Source organism: Calypte anna, unplaced genomic scaffold (genome assembly GCF_003957555.1).
Source record: "Calypte anna isolate BGI_N300 unplaced genomic scaffold, bCalAnn1_v1.p scaffold_76_arrow_ctg1, whole genome shotgun sequence".
Taxonomy (NCBI): Eukaryota; Metazoa; Chordata; class Aves; order Apodiformes; family Trochilidae; genus Calypte; species Calypte anna.
In genome coordinates this window covers 70,141-85,000 of record NW_022045528.1, presented here as the reverse complement: position 1 = coordinate 85,000, position 14,860 = coordinate 70,141, and positions in this window count along the sequence as shown.

Sequence of the window (14,860 nt, the reverse complement as noted above, 5' to 3'; positions counted from 1 at the left end):
CATGACTCCTCATCCCTGCCCACGGAAGCGAAAGGCCCAGTCGTTGCAGACTGTTTACGTCAGCAGTGTAATTCAAAAACCAGAGAAATCCTGTGATCACTGCCGGTGGGATCAAGTATTGCTGACATGATTAAGCATGTTGTAAATGAAGAGCATCTGACCCCAATTCATGTGGCTGTTCACGCAATAGCTACCATGATGGCATGTTTTAAATGTGGCCAGGCGGGCCACGTTGTAGCAAACTGCCCCCACTTGGGAGACCCACCAACAGTGCCTCCCCCGCCCAAGAACCGATTTAGAGGACCGTGTTGGGTCTGTGGAAAGAAAGGACATTTTGCTAAGGACTGCAGAATTAAAACCAAGGAAATGGGGGCGGGAGAGGACATCCGGGCCGCGCGCAATCCTCTCCCACCTGGAACATGGGGCGGCCCAACCATGCCAACCCTGGATGGGGCAGGGCACTCTCGAACCCACAGCTCAACTACGCCAACCCTGGAGGGGGCGAAGCACTCCCGAACCTGCCCCCCCCTTTGAGAGACAACGAGCTTTATGGTCCAGCCGGCAGCTCAACTGAATCTGGCCCTGCCTCAGGGACAGCAAAGACCACCCCTTGGGGGCGAAACCCCAAAGCGGCCCTGGCAGTAAAGTGTGACGACCCGCCGGTGGTGTGGGGGTTCTGCTCTCTCTATAATACCCCCAACAGCATCATCATTAAGGTCCCCTTTCTGATTGATACCGGAGCAGATGTTACTGTTCTTCCTGAGACGAAACTGGCCCCCAGAGCAGCAGAGGAAGCACCTGAAAGGCCCACATCCCCCCCAGAGCCTCAGTTCTTCCCTGACTGGGGGGAGAAATGATTCTGGGAAGTGGCCGGGGTGACCCCCAGTGGGGAGCTCTGTGGTGCTCCCCTGAGTGAACCGCACTGTGTGGCTGAGCATTTGGATGTGGCAGACATCCAGGACTTAGAGAAAATGGGTTCTCTTCTGTGTCTTTACTAAGGGGAGGCTGTGGAATTGTAGGTTTTCCAAAAACTTTGTTAGGGAGCAGAGCTTTTTGAGAGCTGATGGGGATGCTCATTAAATGCAGTCCTTCTTTGAAGGTTTAGAGAAAAAGAAGTTGGTCTTTCTAGATGCCTTCAGTCCCCCTGAGGATCGAGAGGATGATGGGGAAGGGGAATCCGTGGAAGAAGATCAGAGTGGAATTCTGCATCTGTTGTCCCAGTTGAGGTGAGGAGTGGATCTAACAAAGGGAAAGCTGCTGACTGCTCGTGGGGAAGGAAGGGGGGGGGGGTAAAACCTAAATTCTACATGAATCGGTGTTAAAGGAATCATTTCCCTGCATGTTTGTCCTAAGAGCTGGTTAAGCTGTCAGCTCTCTAGCATGCTGTTGTTTTCATTGGAGTTGTTCCTTGGAGGGGAAAAAGGAATGCAAAACAAATCTATCCAGCTGCTAAACTCTGGTTGGGAAAACAGTTTGCTAGTTGGTTTTTTCCTCCGTGCTGTTGATGTTGGTGTCTGTCTTCAGGTTGAACAAGCAGCATCCTGGAAGCATTGATCATCCTGGGCAGCTTGGTTGGCCTGAAAGGAGGAATTTCAGAGTGGGAAAGAGAGGTGAATCCTATCATTGGTTTCCTGAAGTGGATGACTGCAACTGTCTGGTCTGGACCTCACAATGGACAGTAGAGAACCTGAAAACTTTTCTGGGGAAGTGGCCTGCAGCTCACAAGTGAAGTGGGGAAGGTTTCTGGGAGTTGTGAATAGGGGCTTGATCCAAAAGGTGGGGTTTTTTGGCAACTCCTGGGACACTGGAAAATGCCTGATGTCAAGTTGAGGTGCCAGTGAACATCGTGGGCGTCCATCTTGTCTGCATCAGGAGCAGCAATCGACCCTGCTCTCAGCAGTGGTCTGTGCCAGCAGAGAGCAGAGCCACAAGAAGGGCATGTGCAGCTGCTGTTGGGAAAGAAGCAGCAGGGAAGAGATGAACCTTCCTCTGGATGAGGAGGCCTGTGAGAGGATGTAACTGCATGGGGTGAGATTGTTGTGGACTGGGGAAAATGGAGTGTTAGTGTAGTTAAGAAGAGGTTTTGGAGAGCTCGGCAGTGTCCTTGGATTCCTCTAAGTGGGACTGGGCTATAGGTAAGAGAGGAGGCAGTTAACCTCAGATCTCTGGGTTTTTAGATGATGTCAGCTGGCTTGCAAACATCAGAACTCATCCATCAGTTTGAGAACACAGCTTAGAGACAGAGGGAGCCTTGTGTGCTTTGCAACATTCTGTTAGTACCTAGAGTCATGGAATCATAGAATTGGCTGGGTTGGAAGGGACCTCAGAGATAATCAAGTCCAACCCTTGAACCACTACTGCTGCAGTTCCCAACCCATGGCACTGAGTGCCACATCCAGTCTCTTTTTAAATATCTCCAGGGATAGAGAATCCACCTCTTCCCTGAGCAGCCCATAAAAGGAGCTCAAGTTGGTCAGATAGCACCTGCCCTTCCTAACCCCGTGCTGGCTGGGTCTGATCCCTTGTCCGTCCTGCAGGTGCTGTGTGATTACACTGAGGATGATCTGTTCCATAACCCTGCCAGGCACTGAGGTGAGGCTGGAGTTTCCCGGGTTCTCCTTCCGGCACTTTATGTGGATTCACCAACTTCCAATCGACTGGAATGTCCCCAGTGAGCCAGGACTGTTGGTAGATGACAGAGAGAGGCTTGGCGAGCTCTTCTGCCAGCTCCCTCACCACCCTTGGGTGGATCCCATCTGGTCCAATAGACTTGTTGGGATCCAAGCAGTTCAATAGATCACTGACTGCTTCCTTCTGGACAGGGGGGCTGTTTAGATTCTTTTCACCTTCTATAAACTCCAGAAGCCACCTGTCTTCAGGATAACCTGTCTTACTGTTGAAAATTGAGACAAAGAAGGTGTTAAATACCTCAGCCTTTTCTTCATCTTTGACAACTGTATTCCCGCCCATGTCCAGTAGAGGATGGAGGTTTTCCCTACCCCTCCTTTTGCCGTTGATGTATCTGTAGAAGGACTTTTTGTTATCCTTCAGAGAGGTGGCGAGATTCAGTTCAAGTTGTGCCTTTGTCTCTCTAATTTTCTTTCTGCACAACCTAACTGCATTCCTAAATTCCTCCTCAGTAGTTAGCCCTTTTTTCCATAATTGGTAGGCCCTCTTCTTAACCCTCATTTCTTTCAAAATCTCCCTGTTCAGCCAGAGCAGTCTCTTCCCTGCCAGCTCACCTTTTGGCACACCAGGACAGCTCCTCCTGTTCTTTTAAACTTGCTCCTTGAAGTACGTCCATCCTTCCTGGACCCCTTTGTTTCCAAGGGCTGTTTCCCAGGGTACACTCTGAATCAGTCTTCTGAACAGGCCAAAATCTGCCCCCCGGAAGTCCAACGTAGAGGTTTTATTGACGACCCTCCTTGTATCCCTGAATATTGAAAACTTTATTATTTCATGACCACTGAGTCCCAGGCGTCCACCGACCACCACATCTCCCACCAGCTCCTCTCTGTTTGTGAAAAGAAGGTCAAGCGAGGCTCCATCCCTGGTGGGCTCATTTACCAGCTGGAGCAGGAAATTATCTTCTATCCACTCTATGAATTTCCTAGACTGTTGCCTTCGGTGAGGCGTGGCGACCTGGTTCAAGGACAACTCAGCAACCACCCCAGGTTGCTTGGACCATCAGCACACAGACATCAATATGATGGATGGCAAAATGGCGTTTATTCTTTGGAAACACCTCGTTTTATAGCCTAGGTTTACACCGTCACTTCCGCCTGCTTGCGTCAGGGGTCCATAAATCTATTGGTTGTCCGAGGGTCTAATCTTTCCGTACAGCGCGGAATCTTCCGGTCGCCAGACCCTAACTCCCACATTTCCTCCTCTCCCCATGCTTAACTAAATGGGCAGAAGTACAGAAGGCTTAAAACGTTAAAAATATAAGGCACACATAGAGGTTTGTAGTGCCCAGGGTAATCACTCTTTCCAGCTAAATTGGTAAAAAATGTAACAAACTTAAGTGGTTAGTAGGTTTGTGTAAAACATAAGGCACACCAAACAAGTGTGTTAGTAGAGGATATCACGGACAATCAAAATCACACAAAGGCATTGCCGCCTCCCCCTGTGAAGGCTATTTTGCCCCTGTCTGGAGGTTCAGGTGTGGGCAGGATGCCTGCCAACTGGTTGTCCTCTCTTCCTGCAGCTACTCGAGGCTGTTGAGTGAAGCTGAGAACCACATTGCAGCAATCCACTGTGAAGCTTAGAAAGGGGCGAACTGGAGTAATGATATATGCAGGGGCGCTATGTGTACTACTATAGCTACTGAACAAACATCTGTTCAGAGGGTAGGTGTCCTGGAAAATGTGGAAACTAGGCAGATAGAGGAGGCATGCCAGAGGAAATGGAATTTCGAATCCCTCTGCATTCTACTAACAAAGAGATTTGTGTCACAGCTTACATTCTATTGGCTACAGGAAGAGGGGCCTCTGACTTCACATTTCCCCCCTCCCTATGCCCAAAGATACATTAATAATGTTAGTTAAAAATCTATCATTCTTAATCATTCAGTGAAAATCATGCTATCTATAAAAACTTGTGCAAAATTATCCCTTATCCCTAAGTTACAAACTTAAAGCACCATGTTAGAATCAGTTAGTAAAACATAAAAAAAATCAGAGGTAGTTTAAAGCTATTTTCTTTTGGAATGTTTGCTTAGAGTAGCTGCCTACGTTCTAAAAAGAGAATGTTAACTCTCTCAAGTCGGCTTTGGATGAACGACACTAATCTGTTCAGGATACAGGGTCCGAAGATTAATGTCAGGACGAATATCGCAATTGGACCTATCAAGGTTGATATCAGGGTTGTTAACCACGGAGATTGGTTAAACCATGACTGAAACCATCCCTGTTGGGCTTCCCTATCCTTTTTCCGTTGAGCTAGTCTGTCTCTCAATTTTGCCATGGAGTCTCTAACCACTCCAGTGTGATCGGCATAAAAGCAACATTCCTCTTTCAAGGCGGCACAGAGGCCCCCTTGATGTAGGAACAGGAGGTCTAATCCCCGTCTGTTTTGCAACACGACCTCAGAAAGCGAAGAGACAGACTGCTCCAGAAAGGACATTGATTTCTCAATCTTCTCCAGGTCTTCATCGATGGCAACTTGCAGCTGGGTCAGGCCTCGCTGCTGACTTGCCAGGGAGGCCACTCCCGTGGCTGTACCGGCAATTCCCAGGCCAAGCAGAGTTGCCAAGGTAATGGCTGTCAGCACCTCTCGTTTTTGCAGGCTGTAGCCCGTTTGTTCCCACAGATGGTACAGATCTTCTTCTGGGTGGTACAGGACCCTGGGGGCAATCAGAATCTGAACACAAAAGTCATTAGCAAAATCGAAGCGTTTAAGGGACACGCATGGCGTTATTCCCAGTTGGTGGCAAATCCACATCCCTGGTGCGAATGGGATTGCCCACGCACGGGTCTTATCTATCGCAACGACTTTTGCACAGGCAGAGTAGCCCCGGCTTGCTACATCAGTGTTGCCGAAGCATACCCCTCTGCCACTGACTTGGCTCAGGGTGATTCCCTTTCGTGGTGTGTCCCATTTACATTGGGCAGGGTCACTGTCAGACGAATACGTGAAGGAGGCATTGATTGCGATACCCTCATAAAAGGGAGGATTCACATCATAGCACAACCAACAGGAATCCGTCAGATTGGGGTCGGATTGGTTCAGTGACTGGAAGGCAGCGTCCAACAGGCCAAAAAATGGTTTATCAACCACATGTTGGGCGTTCCCAACTGGTTGTTTGGGGAGAACTGTCTCCTCAAGTGACAGGGGACTGGTTGCTATGGAGGCGGAGGTTGGCAAGCTGCTACTCCTCTGCTGATTATCACTTTTAATTACAATATTGGGGCCAACCGCTGTATTGCTCTTAATTTCCCGCTTTTTGATAAAGAATAGGCCTCTCCTATCACCTCCAGTCTCCCGGTACCTGAAACCCCATGTCTTACCGACTGTCCACCCCAGGTCATTTTCTTCGGCGACATTCAACATAAGATATCTGCACCACCCCTTGTCTCTGAGTTTAAACCACACCGCAAGATTGTGACCCCGGTGTGGACAAGGTATGCGTCTAGCACAATTGCTGGGACCCCATTGTACCCTCAAGTATTTGTCCGGCCCTGCTCCTGGTGCCCAATCAGAGGCTATGGTCTCACGGCCCCAAGAGGCGCAATAGAATTGGTCAGGGGCATGGCAGTAAGACCTACCGGAATTGGAGCTAGGGCACATATAGTACTGCCCGTGAGTCAAACAAGGGTTCGTGGGGACCAATTCACAGGGAGCTACTTTGAAGCTAGGAGGCCCTGAGGTGACGACTGTCTGTAAGATTTTTTGGTCCTCCCATCTACCCAGCACCCATTCCCATGGTTGATGCTCATACCATCCGCTGGAAGGCATTACGAGTCCCAACAACAAGATTGTACAAAAGCACCGTGCCCCCCACCCGCTGGTCCGCCTTTGTACGGGCTCTGCAGATGTGGGTGCTTGAGATGTGGACGGGGAGGTTGCTGCCATGTTGTCGTCGTCCCCTGCTACCGGGAGATACAGATTTCGAGGGCGTCCGACAAGCCGGTCCTGTGAACAGAAACTTACAGTTTTTGTTAGTTTGACTCTTGACACACCGGGCCCAGACATGGCCAGGCAAAGTTTGGCCACAAACATTGAATCAGTTACTATGTTGAGATGTTCTGTTGGGAACAGTCCACACGCTAGTGCTACAGCCAACGCTTCTAGCTGTTGGACTGAGAGAGCACGATCGGTCATTTTAATGCAGTGCCATTCTCCTCCTGACTGCCAGACTGCTGCCGCAGTTGAGGTCACTGAGGATGCGTCTGTGAAGACCGTTGGTCCCGGTTGAGGCCGGTCCTTGATCTTCAGCGGGATGTCAATGTCTACAATTGTCAGCATTTGGGTCCAGGGGGGGTTTGATACATATCAAACTTTTCCAAATCCAAGGAGGGCTATGGCTAGATAGAATGCTAACGCTGCTGAAGGGGCCCAATCTGCGCACGCGTTGTTTATTTTCCTCCAGTCCGTAACGGGAATATCCTCCTGCCATCCCCCTTTGCTACATCCGCGGGTGTGTCGGGTTCCGATCCCTCCCTTACTACCATTTGAGTTTGAGTCTGCCCGGGGCCACTCGTCCCCGGAACTGTCCGACTCAGAATCGGAACTCGACTGACTGGCTACTTCTGGGCTCCGATGTTTTTTCTTCCGACTCCGGTGCCGCCCACTTTCCTTTTTGGGGCTCCGACCCCTCCCACCTCCTTTGTGGGCAGGCAGTTCCCTCCCCTTCGGCTCGCCCCAAGGCCTGCCTGGGGAGGAGTTTGCCCTGCAGTGACAGATCTGTGGGCGGACCCAACCACCCTTTTCCTCCTTACTCTCCTTATTAGGGCATAGAACCGGATAGGCGCTCTGATTGGTTCCTGCTGCCTGGTTTGTATTTCCCGCCGCCCGGCTCGCGATCCCGCCCCCCTCCTGGTTATCAGCACCGCCCCCCTTCTCCTTTTCGCTCGGCGCGGTCGGCGCGGCGCCGACGGCGGGGTAGAGCGGGCTGGGACCGAGCGGGTACACTCCCCCCCCTTTTTTTGCCTCGCCTGGTGCGGTCGGCTCGGTGCCAATGCCGGGGCGGAGAGGGCTGGGGGCAAGCGGGTCCGCGTCCCCCCCCTTTTCCGCCTCGCTCGGCACGGCACCCGCGGCGGGGCGGAGCGGGCTGGGGCTTGGTGGGTCTGGACCGCCCCCCTTCTCCTTTTCACTCTCCCCGCCTTCCCGTCCGCACGCGCCCATCAGTTCTGGCGCCCCCCCCTCATCTCCGGCAGAGGCGTTTTCGCCCCGCCCTCCCCCTTGGGGATTGGCGCCATCTTTGGGCAAGTATGGAGGCGGTCTCTGCCACGTGTCATCGGCTTTTGATTTTTCAGCTGCTTCCCTAGCCTCCTCAATTAGACCGCACCAAACGGATTCTGTTTGTTTCGTCTCTTCCGCGGGCGGAATAGGGTTTGCAGGCTGGGGTGGGGCGTTCCCCTCCTGCCAGTCCGCCTGGGGACCGTCATCAGTTGGGGGTGCGGTCTGCGTGGCCGCACCGACCCCGATTTTCAGGACGATTAGTAAACAGTCCCTTGCCTTCCTCCATGTCTCCTGCTCCTCTAGGGCTTTTTCCAAGGCGCCCCTGACCTTCCCCCATGCCTTGAGGGATTTTCCCGTGCCTGAGGATATGGTCTCCTCGGCCAATGCACAAGTGCATTTATTCCACACCTCTGGGTGGAGGATATCCACCGCCTGGTCAATGACCCCAGTCTCTAACAGCCTCGAAACTGCAAGGGTAAAATCTTTGGGCCTACACTCAATTCCCCACTGTCTATGTAACTCAGATATGACCTTTACAAGGGCTTCCATCCTCCTTGTCTGTCCGGGAGCGTCCTCCCCGCCAGGCTGATCCTGCCGCTCCGGCCGCTGTTCACCCAAATCCAGGCGAATTTCCCGAACCCGAATTCGACTCCGGTTCTGGCCTCAATTTTCTTCTTTCCCGGGTTTCGGCACCATTTGTTGCCTTCGGTGAGGCGTGGCAACCTGGTTCAAGGACAACTCAGCAACCACCCCAGGTTGCTTGGACCATCAGCACACAGACATCAATATGATGGATGGCAAAATGGCGTTTATTCTTTGGAAACACCTCGTTTTATAGCCTAGGTTTACACCGTCACTTCCGCCTGCTTGCGTCAGGGGTCCATAAATCTATTGGTTGTCCGAGGGTCTAATCTTTCCGTACAGCGCGGAATCTTCCGGTCGCCAGACCCTAACTCCCACACTAGACTGCCTCCTCTCTGCTGTGTGGAGTTCCCAGCAGATGTCCGGCAGGTTAAAGTCACCCACAATAACAAGGGACAATGATTTTGAAACATCTGCCAACTGCTTGTAGAATAGTTCATCCCCCTCATCCTCCTGATTGGGTGGTCTGTAACAGACTGCCACCAGGATGTCAGCCTCGTTGGCCTTCCCTCTGATTCTGACCCACAGGCACTCATCCTTATTGTTACTGAACCTCAACTTCTACAGAGTCAAGAGACTCTCTAACACATGGAGTTACTCCTCCACCCCTCCTACCCTGTCTGTCCCTTCTGAAGAGCCTGTAGCCACCCATGGCAGCAGTCCAGTCATGGGAGTCATCCCACCATGTTTCAGTGATGGTGTCTCCATCACAGCTTTCCTGCTGCACGATGGCTCCCAGCTCCTCCTCTTTGTTGCCCATGCTGCATGCACTGGTGTAGATGCACTTCAGCTGGGCTGCTGATTTGGTTCTTAACTTGGGCTGTCCACCCTTGGGCTCCTTTCTGGAGAGCCCGGTTTCAACCCCTTCCCCCTTCAAACCTCATTTAAAGCCCTCCTTATCAGCCCCACCAACTTATGGGCTAGAGTCCTTTTTCCCCTGTTAGATAGATGCAGTCCACCTGGTATGCTCAAATTTGGCCCATGGTCAAAAAACCCAAAGTTCCTCTGGTGGCACCAATCCCTCAGCCACCTATTGATATGATAGGTTTTCCTACTCCTCATTCATCTCTGCTACTACAGGAACTGAGGTGAACACCCCCTGTGCTCCTGACCCATCAACTCATCGACCCAGGGCCTTGAAGTCCTTTTTAATCACCCCGGTACTTCTTCCATTAATGTCATCACTGCCAGCCTGGACTACCAGCAGTGGATAATAAATCTGAGGGCTGGATTAGCTGGGGGAGTCTCCTACTGAAATCCCTCACCCAGGCCCCAGGAAGGCAGCAGAGCTCCCTGTGGGATGGGTCTGGTCAACATCTAGGGCCCTCAGTTCCCCTCAGAAGGGAGTCACCAACTCCAACTCCCCTTCTTTTCTTCTTTGTAGCTGCAGTTGTAACCTGTCTGGTAGATGGGGGGTGAATAGGAGACCTTCCAGAGAGATCTTCCTCTTGCCTGTCCTCTGCCTGATTCTTTGAGTCCAGGGCCTCATCTCTGTTCTTGAAGGGCACCCGGGGGATGGTGGGGGTTGGGAGGGGATTCTTTTGCCTCTCCGATGAGGGACCTGTTTCCATTCCCTCCCATCCACCTGGTTTGCTCCAACTGCCTGATGGCAGGAAGGGCAGGGCTTCAGCGTCTCCTTCTGGACTTCTTTTGGGGTTGAAAGGGTGTGACTCCACCAGTCAATTTCCCTTTCGCTGTCCCTGATACTTCTTAGTCTCTCCACCTCCTCCCTGAGCTCTGCCACCAGGCACAGCAAGTCCTTCAGCTGCTGGCATCTCACGCAGACCCCACTCACACTGTCCTCAGGTGCTAACACCGGGCTCAGACACTGCGCAGCCAGAGGCCTGGACAGCTGCGTCCATCTTCGTGTTCCTCTTAAGGGGTTCCCTGAGTGTGGACACACCCTTCCTCTCAACAGCAGCAGCTTTCGCTTTTTTTGAAACCATTGCTGGCTGTGCGCACTCCTGCTTGCCCTGCCCGCGCCTGTAGCTGCCGCGCTAACTGCCGTGTCCCTTTCCTGTTTGCCGTGTCCTGCTCCTGTTTCGTGTCCCGTTCCTGTTCGCCGCGCTCTGGATCGCTGGTGCTCCCGGCAGTCCCTGAAATCCCTCATGGCCGGGCTGGGTGCCGCCCCCTTCTCAGCTGATTGGCCTCTCCAGAGACCCTTCAGTAGAAAGGTTGTGTAGCAGGGTCCCAGCAGCCATTTGAATTCTCTCTCCAAAATTTCCTCCTGGGAAGCTCCTGGGGGAAAGACGCGGTCGAAGCTGAAGTTGTAGCGGATTTCTCCGTGCTGTTCCCGCCCCACATGGGACTCTTCACTCCTGCAGAGCACCAAGGTCTTGGGGTCCGGGGGGGGGGGAAGTGGAGGTGATCCAGGGGCCTCTGGGCCCCCCCTCCTTGGGCAGCACGGGGTGGACCCTGCAGAAAACCCACATGTTGCCCTTGAGCTCCACCAGGGCGTTGTGGAGGTTCCTCCTCTCCCACTCCAGGTGATGAATCCTCAGCCCCTGCAGCTCCAGGCTCTCCCCCTGCTGCCTCAGCTCCCTCTGAGCCTCCACCAGCGCCGCCTCCGTCTCACGCAGCCTCTCCTGTGTCCCCTGCAGCTGTCCCCATGTCTCTCAGCTGTCCCCATGTCACCTCCAGCTCCCTCTCTCTCCTCTTTCTCCTCCTGCAGCTGCAGCTTCTCCTGCAACTCCCTCAGTGCCTCCGCCTTCCAGTGCCCCAACTCCTCCTGGCACCCCAGAAGTTGCTGGGACACACCCCGTTGCTGCTCCTCCCTCTCCTGCAGCTCCTTCTCCAGGCTCTGCAGCCTCTCCCAGAGGTCCCGGTTCTCCCCCTCCAGGATCCGATTCTGGTCCCAGACCTCCCCCAGTACCCCCCTTAGCTCCAGAATTTGTTCCTTGAGGTCCCAGGGGCGACATTTGGAGCAGGGGAGGGCAGAGGAAACCAGGGAGGGGGCACCTGGCCTTGGGGTAGCTGTGTGGTGGCAGCTTTTCGGGGGGGTCTGGGCCTCGCTGAGGCTGCTACACTGAGAGCTTCCAGCGATGCCCGAGCCCCTCTGGGAGTCCGGGAAGTGGCAGAGGCCGCAGGGCCAAGCCGGGAGCATTTCTGCACTGGCACCGCCGCCTCCTGTCCCACCACCTCCTGTCCCGCCGCCTCCATCCCCGCAGCAGGGCACTTGGCCAGGATCAGGGAAGAGCGGGGTTTTGAAGGGTTGGGAGGAGCGGAGGAACCGCCGGGAACAAGCAGCTTGGGCCCTCTCCACTGACCTGTGGATGGATCCTTGTAGTTAATTTGGACTTCCGACATGCGGTTGATTTTCTGGGACGAGTAACAGAGTAACACAGGGGGTTGCTGTGAATCGCGGCTTAGACTAAGGAAATTCAGTGTAAAAAGCACTTTGCTAAGCCACATCTGTGGGTCCATGTCTTTGCTGTCTTTTTGCTTTTGTAAATATGTCTTCAGGGTGCGATTAGCTCTTTCCACCATCGCCTGGCATGTAGACGAATGAGGGATCCCTGTAATATGTTTTACTCCCCAAGTAGCAAGAAACTGCTTGACCTTTCCGCCTATAATAAGCTGGTGCATTGTCAGTTTTTACTACTTGGGGGACCCAAGTAGTAAACAGCAAAGCAGTTCATCAGATGACAGACCACATATAAACCCTTCTCCCCTGTCTGAGCTGTCGCCCAATGCATGCCTGAGAGGAATCTATTGTCACATGGACATATTTGAATTGTCCAAATTCTGGAACATGGGTGACATCCATTTGCTAGATCTCTCCTGCATGCAACCCGCGTGGGTTGACTCCCACTCCTAGGGCAGGGCCAAATTGTGCACACTGAGGGCATGCTTTAACAATCCCTGTGGCATCTTCCCATGGAATAGCAAACATGCGCTTCAATGCCCTGGCATTTTGGTGAAACAAGGAATGGCTGTTTGGAGCCTTCCTGAACTGATTTACGGGACCCTGCATTCCTAGGCTAACCAGGGAGTCAACCCTTGCGTTTCCTTCCCCTAGGCCTAAAGATGTTTTATGGCTACGGATATGGAGAGTACAGCATGGTTGTGTGAATTTTCAGCACATGCTGTAATGTGAGGAAGAGTTCTAGTAGCCGTTGGTTTTGTACTGGCTTGACGAGAGCATCCTCGATACGGTTTGTCACTCCTACCGCATATTGCGAGTCAGAGACGATGTTAAGGGGGACACGTCGCCATTGTGTTAAGTCCCAATGATAGCCAGTAGTTCCAGAGTCTGCAGGTTGTCTTTGTCGGTGCCCGTGATCAAATGTTGTTTCCACTGTCCCTTATCCTGCCACATGCAGGCGGCCATTTTTGACCTTTTTCCGGCATCAGTGAACACGGTGATACCAGGCACTGGATGCTCTGAAACAATCGGTCGTTCTATCCAATGGAACTGGCTGATGGCCTGTAGGTGCTTGTGTTTTGGGCCTCCATGACGGATATCTCCAAAATATTCGAACAAGACGAGTTGTAGTGGTGTAGAGCGTTGCAGCAACAAATCAAAATCAATTGTTTTGATAGGGATACCGATCCATCCTGGCTCTCGACCATCTACTTCAAGGCAACGCTGTCATCCCTTTCGAATCAGGAATGCTGTTATTTCGGTTTGTTGCCAGATACCTTTCTGGGCCATGTGGGGTGGGAATAACCATTCCAAGATGGCTATTGAGTCTGATTTTTGAGAGCTCTGATTGTGGTTTTGGTCACGGTTGTCATGGTGGTGTTCCCCATTTTCCCTTTGCCAATTAAAATCCTGCAACAGCAGTGCGAACGGGAATGAAGGGTGATTGCATACCCAGACTCCAATGGCTTGGGTGGCATCTCGACAATCTGCAAAGCCGGTTGCCAGCTTGTGGATGACCCCTTTTAACGCAGTGGTATGGTTATCAGTCCAGTCCACTAACGCACCTGGTTGCGTGTCCTGTAATAGTGACAAAAAGGGGTGGATGTCCGCGTTGGTGAGACCTGTAATGGGTTGAACCCATTGAAGCTCGCCCACTAGCTTTTGGGCATCATTCAGTGTTTTGATCGAGCTGATCACTTCTAGTTTTTGCGGTCTCAGCATGGCATGAGTGACTCACCAACCTAAGTAGCTCCAGGGTGATTGTGTTTGCACTTTCTCAGGAGCTACAATTAATCCTTTTGTCTTCAGTCGATTGGTCAGTATTTGACTAAAGTTGTCCGGGAACAGGGCTTCCTGGCAAAGCAATATGTCATCCATATAGTGGTAGTGTGTCCGGCATTTGTTTTCGGATGGACGACAGTGCCCATGACACATACAGTTGGCATATTGTCGGGGAGTTTCTCATCTGTTGGGGCAACACTACCCATTCGTATCGCTTCGCAGGTTCGCTTTTGTTGATCAATGGGATGGTAAAGGCAAAGCGAGCTGTGTCTTCAGGATGTAGGGGAATGGTGAAGAAACAATCCTTGAGGTCAATTACCAGAAGGTGCCAGCCTCTGGTAACATTGTGAGTAGGGGCAGCCCGGGTTGGAGGGCGCCCATTGACCACATCTGGTTGTTAACCTTGCGCAAGTCGTTCAGTAATCACCATTTTCCTGTCTTCTTTGGAACTACGAAGATGGGTGTGTTCCAAGGGCTGACAGACGGCTGGATGTATCCTGCGTCCAGCCGCTCTTGTACCACACAGTTGGCCCCTAGTTGGCTCATAACTTCCCTGCCAACCAAGCCTCCAAGTTGTCCCAGTAGCAGCAACACATAAGGTCATAGGGTCACTGCTTGTCCTTCAGGGAACTTTAGTTGCACAGGGTTAAGGGCCTGAAGGGGGGTGGAACCACCCACCTATTCCCTGGACAGCATCGAGAGCAGTGATAAGTTTCCAATGATGAGGCCAGACATTAAGGTTGATTATGGTAACATCAGCCCCGGTGTCCATCATCATGGAAAGAGTCTTGACCTCTTTACCAGCGGTCAACTGTACAATTATGATGGGCCTTGTCTTCATCTGTTGCACTAAGGTTACCAGAGTGCTTCCAGAAGATCCAAAGCCCTGACTGCCTCGTGCCATGGGGGCGTTCTTTCCCAGATTCATTTTGGGAGGAGGACCAGTTGTGCTAGCCAGGTTCCTGCTTCGATTATCAGGGGGGGCGTTAATGTAAAACAAGTAATCATTATCTCCCCTGCATAATCTACATCAATTACTCCTGGGAGCACAAGTCCTGCAGCTCCAGTGGAAGAACAGCCCATTAGTAAGGCTCCAATCATGCTGTCTTCTTGGTATACTGGTCTGTATATTCCCATCGGTATCTGGTGTACTTCTGTTGTCATGAGGGT